General features: G+C 39.8%; 1 long non-coding RNA gene across 1 annotated transcript; it reads right to left on the minus strand.

The window, feature by feature from the left end:
• Window positions 1-3,716: 3,716 nt before the first annotated feature.
• LOC116037313 lies at window positions 3,717-5,556 on the minus strand. The gene is made up of 2 exons (XR_004101830.1): window positions 5,241-5,556; window positions 3,717-5,210 (listed from the first exon to the last, which is right to left on the minus strand). It is a non-coding gene; the product is annotated as an uncharacterized LOC116037313 (long non-coding RNA).
• Window positions 5,557-6,189: the final 633 nt, after the last annotated feature.

The following is a 6,189-nucleotide window of genomic DNA, read 5'->3' on the forward strand; positions in this document are numbered from 1 at the left end:
AGCTGGCAGATTCCATTTGATCATGAAGCCTTTTGTCTATTGATTTTCCCTAGGACAGTTATGTTTTTAGAAAGGGAATATTTGCCGTTATAGCCCATTGCCAGAGGAGATCTGAGGTTGTATTATGTGATAAAACCATCCAAAAGCACAGAGCAGTGAAGCAGGTTGTACATTATTGTTTTCTTGGAGCGAGATTTCTCAGCCTTCACGAATATTGATTGCACTGACACAACAAGTAACCTATAATCATAGATAAATAGATGGATGGATACTTTATTAAAGGCATTATATGTGATGAGTATTGCTACTGTTTGTAAACACACAGCATTCTAAGTTGGTCCCATTTATTTGAAAATAGACGATAAAGCAGGGGATGCTTTAGGACCTGTCAATCAGGACAGAGGATTAGCAATGCTAACCATGCTAACTGTGGACATTAAAATAGACCTGAACTTGTTTTTGTGTGTTGTCCGTGTTTTTATCTTAAACTTTGACCTCGTTGTGTGTTTTACTTAATCAAAGTTAATTGGAACATTTTGGTCTCCTAAAAATGCTTTTGTCAACATTCTGCCAACCAAGCTAGCTAGTGCTAGCTGATAATCTTTTTTTTTTTGATTTTCTGTGTACTGCCGTACATGCAGGTGAATGGCGGCAGTACCTGGAGGTCTGACGGCAAAACTCTGCTGGATAATCAATCAATCAACATTTATTTATTTTTATTTATTAATATAGCAATTTACAGCAACCAGCAGGTATCCAAAGTGCTTTACATCAGGAACCAAGCATAAAACAACATCAGAATCAGAAATACTTTAATAATCCCAGGGGGAAATTATTTTTGTTTATCATACAATAAAAAGAATACAATACAATAAAAAGAATGAAACATAGAAAACAGTAAAATCAGAAAAGGTTACACAGAAACAGGAGGAGGAGAGGGAAATTGTCACACCACTACTACGTATTAAACGCCATTCTAAACAAATAGGTTTTAAGTTTGGATCTAAAAAGAGCTACATCTGTAATAGTGTGAATATCAGGGGGTAACTTGTTCCAGAGTCTCGGGGTATTACTACTAACTCGCATTAGAGCGGTTGAGAATCGGTGACTTTCCCTTTTTAGCGTTTAGCTTAGTGCAGCCCCACTGCAACCATGAACAACACTGGCTTAGCCGCGTCATCCTCTCCAGCTCTGCCATTTTGCCCAAATATGGTCACTTCTGGCTCCAAAAAAACAAGATGGTGACGGCCAAAATGTACACTGCTGGCTTCAAAACGACCACAAACCAATGGGTGATGTGTCCATTATTTTTACTGTCTACGGTTGAGACCAACATTGCCATCCCAAGAGCCATGCTGCTAGCTAAAAGCTGAGATATCATTAGGGTCCTTATTTTCTTTAGAGACTGACTCTTCTGACACTAAACTGGAATGTGTAAAATCAGCAGAGTGCCCCTTTAATCTAGCCAAAGACCATACAGCTTTCATTAGTCACAGTCTTCTGTGAAAGAAAAACATATTGAGCAGAGCTTTCATTGACTTGCTGTAATGTTGTTTTCACACCTGCCTCGTTCAGGGCTGCGTATTGTGGACCGTTTACATGCACTTGGGTTGGTTCGTTTGGACATGTGAAAACATCCCGATGGAAGCAGCCAGTCAACGAGCACTCGACAGTCTCGGCCTCCGTCCAGCTCCATCTCAGAGCAGTTCATTTGAGGTGAGACAGCGTCCAAGAGCCAGGCAGACAGCCAAGGAATGTTTAATAAAGCTTACCGCAAGGTTTCTTCGTCCCACCGTGCACCAAAGTACATGGTCTGCATGAAATGATGTTGTCATGATGGGTTCTGTCTCTCTGTTGTGGGTAGACACATTCTGGGAGTATAATAACTCTAGAACAATCCAAGATAACTTCACACATCCACCCCCAATTATAATTTAGAGCTCCTACTTAATAACCTCCAGAGTTAATATTAATAAAACCCATGTGATACGTAAAGTATGATGTTACTTAGATATGCACTGATTAATACACCAACTAGTGTTAATAAGGAGCTCATTAGGATAATTGGTTTTGTGTCACAAATGGTGAATATGGGAGAGCATTAGACGGCTAAAGTGACTTGTCTTAAGCTTGTAACATATCAACCCGGTCTCACGCCAGTTCGTAAATAGTCACGTTATTTTGATTTATTGATTTATGTACAGGTCATGATTTTCTCGTTTATTTCGTGTACAGGTCACGATTTTCGAACGTTACCATTTCACGAACTGCCATGACACTGGGCTGCTGTGGGGGACGCAACAACGGGGAAATGAAACGCCACACGCCGGCCACAATAACGCGACGGACCGCCACACGGGGACGTGATCCCCGGGCGTAGGGACACGATCCGCGGCCTCTGTGGCACGCAACGACGGGGACATGAAACAGCACAACAACGGGACGGTTGAGGTTAGGAAAAGAGAACAGGGAAAGGAACCGTCACATGCAGGACACGCCGAAAACAACGGGATGAATAACGCGGAAAGGAACTGCAACACGCCGGACACGATCCCCGGTCTCCGGGGTGAAAGTCCTGTATTGTTTGACCCATCCTCCACCCCGACCAACCTCCCTACGCGGATTTTCTGCTTTTCATACTACTCCCTACCATTGTTGTGCTGTGATTACGAAACATGCTTCACATTTAAATACATTAAATTAAAATTCGTAATCACCACACGAAAAAAACGACATAATCGTGTCCTGTTCACGAATCAATATATTCAATAACGTAACCATTTCACGAACTGCCATGAACATACCTCATATGTTCAAAACCTTCATTCTTGGGTTTAGTAACGCAAGTAAAATTCTGTTTGAGCAAAAGAAAAGTACACATGCATAAACAACTGACAGAAAACCGAGAGCTGCTCATACTTTGTCTGCACAGCTGCTTATGATTGTTTCTTTTCATTCAGAAGTTGAACAATGCCACTGCACCGCTTTGTTCATAAAGTATAGTTTGCTTGTCAGTTGGGAAATGAAAACAACATAAACATGCAGACAGGTTCAAGCCTTCAGACCCATTGTCCACCCACACAGGTGTTCCTAATTTTCCTTGATTACTGAAGACATCTTCTCAGGACTGTGTGGGCTTGCACAGACTGTGATGATTGACGTCTTACTTGGACACTCTCCTGTTAGCCTTGTCTACTTTCCATTTTGTATTGCCTATTGTGTGAGTGATTACGTTTACATGCACATAATATTCCGTTTTTTGCCCTAAACTGTTTACATGGTTAATGAAAATGAATATTGCACTAATAATCCTGTTTACATGCAGCCATGCAAAAATAAGATTTTTTAAGTTTTTCCACCGGTGGCCTTGTTGGATGGTGCAAACACAAATCCTTCTTTCGTTCCTTCAACATGCACCTTCTTGAAAAGTTTGGCTTTGCGATGTTTGGGAATATCCAAAAACCTATTGATATATAAGTCTTTCATAATGTTTAAAAGTAGCTGTTATTCCTTCCGACCAGAGATGTGGGTTTTTCTTTTGGGCATGCATCTCTACCGCAGCCTTGCAAACTGTTGGCTTGTTGGTTTGTGTATGAAAACCATAGCAACGCACAGAGCTGACCGTAAGCCCGAAACAGGCAAGAGGTCGTCAAGTGTCGCAATGCTTTGCAAGATAAAAGTATTTCAAAGATGCAAAATAAAATGCCACACAGACCTTTTGGTTGATATGGATTTATTCAACATCAGTATGAATGCATAGAAGTAGTTTAGATTTCAATGTCAGCACAAGCCACAAACACACCCTGAAAAGTACGGTACAGCTTTGAAGAGTTATTTTTTGGCACGCAACATTCAATCAACTCAAACGACTATTGCTGGCCGACACAGAAAGAAGCTGATGAGCTGGAATCTGGGATCAAAGATATAGGGTATAAAGAACAGGACTGCATACAATAAGTGATATATTCTGAGTCCTAATTAAAGGTAGACACTTTCAGCCGTAGTCAAAAGCAGCACACCAGATCAAAGGCTTGAGCTAATTAGCACTGACACAGCCAAAAAGCCCCCTCCCCCCTCACAGTTTCATTATGAATGTGTCCAAACAGCTTCCTGGATAAGCACCCAAACACTGCTTTTCATGCTGTTCATAGATAGGCCTTTTAATCTTTTAAATGATCATGAGTCTGTACTCCACTCAGAACTTTTTAAAACTTTCTTAACAGCAGCGTGAAGCCAGTGGAAGATCATCCAAGCGAAAATACGTTGCAAAATGATGACAGCAGCACCTGCTAGCTGCCACTTCAGGTCGAGTCAGCTGCAAAACACATCTAGTGCAAATGGTACACAGAGTCGACACTTTGAATCCAGGCCATGCCCATTTAGGAGACAGGAAGTGTGTACCGCTTCATACCATCTTTAGTATAGAGGATCTTTGGGTGTACTGTGCAAGGTGTGAACATGCGTGCAACCTTCTCTCCTTCTGAGAACTTATGATCTATTTTGTCTCCTTTCACACAACAAAACTACTGCATGTGTAAACATTATTAGGAGAGTTCTGTATGTCTGACTATAGCAAACCAATCAGGAGTAAAAACTCTTAATTACTGCTCATTAATCACTGAAGACGTTTCAGTTTTTGGACTTTGAAGTCTGAAGATGATAGGGACACGCTGCAACGAGACCTTAGATTTTTTTTGGGAATGTTGGTGAACTTTCACCATACACCAGTCAAAGTGCTCAGAGTCATATGTTTTTTTTTATACCCACAGTAAAATCATATTGGGCTCCCTGTAAACACTGCAGACACTGCAGAGGTTGAGTGGATTTAAAGCATTAAGTACAAAATCACATCAATGGCTGAACATGATTAATGAAATGCCGTTAACCATATAATGATTACAATATTATTTAGAGGAAAAACACCAATTTATACTAGAAAAAATAAAACTAAATGCTAAAGAGGAATGAAGAAGCCAGTATCTTCTCTAAGGTTAAACATCACAATTAGATCGTGTTTGATAGTTACAGTTTTCATGTTCAATTATTTTGTTTCACCTCTACAACTGTTAACCGAGATGGATGATAATTAATATACTTCCCATGTATCTGTAAGAACATCAAAACCTCTTTCAAATTTCATGAACTAATCATATATTCGTATCTTTCACATATTACATTATTACATTTCCTGAGATGAAAGAATACTCTCTCTAAAACGCTGCCCCAACATCTATTTTCACATCAAACCTATCATTCTCCAAGTGATGAAAATTTAAACAACTCTTTTTGTGGCATATGAGAACTCGGCTGTAGTCAGAAGAGTGCTATTGTTTCAGAACAATTTAGTTTGAAGGATTATTCCCTTTGAGTTATTGCCAATTTAAAGAGTAAAAATGTAAAAAAAATAAAATAAAATAAAAAAATACCAAAGATATTTTTGTCATAAATTTCAAATCGACACATTTCTGTGTGACATTACATTACAAGCATTACAATATCATCACTGCTGTCACGGTAACATTACTTCAGTGCCTTTAAATGTCACAGCTGTAGATGACACAGATGTGAGTGTTAACGCCAGGATTGATGCATCTCAGATATAGAGTTTGGTACTGAAACCCGGTGCCAATATGGCACTGGTTCCTAAAAGACCAGTATCTACCAAACCAAATGACAACGCAGATTTCGGTGCCACTTAAATGCCTGCGCTGCTCTTTAGTGCTCCGAAACGGACGTTACAGGCAACACAAACATCACTGCACGTGACGCTAGTTAACATAACACATGGCAACAGGGAACGTTAGCCTAACGCTAGCTAGTGGCTAGGGGGTGTAAATCACACATTATATCACCATACGATATTATATCGATTCTTAGGACAACGATACAATATTTACTGATATCACAAAGTCTGCCAGGATATGATTTGGATACATTAGCCCATTTAACACAATCAGCTACATTTATATTTAATTACACAAAGCAACTAAAATATGATTTGACAATTTCATTACTTAGCTTACTCATTTTTTTTTTTTTTTTTTTAGATTATTTTTTGGGGCTTTTCCCTTTATTCGATAGTGACAGTAGATAGACAGGAAAGGGGGAGAGAAAGAGAGGGGATGACTCGCAGCAAAGGGCTGCAGGTCGGATTCGAACCCGGGCCGCTGCAAAGGACTCAGCCAACAT

Source organism: Sander lucioperca, chromosome 6, assembly GCF_008315115.2.
Source record: "Sander lucioperca isolate FBNREF2018 chromosome 6, SLUC_FBN_1.2, whole genome shotgun sequence".
NCBI classification, from domain to species: Eukaryota; Metazoa; Chordata; class Actinopteri; order Perciformes; family Percidae; genus Sander; species Sander lucioperca.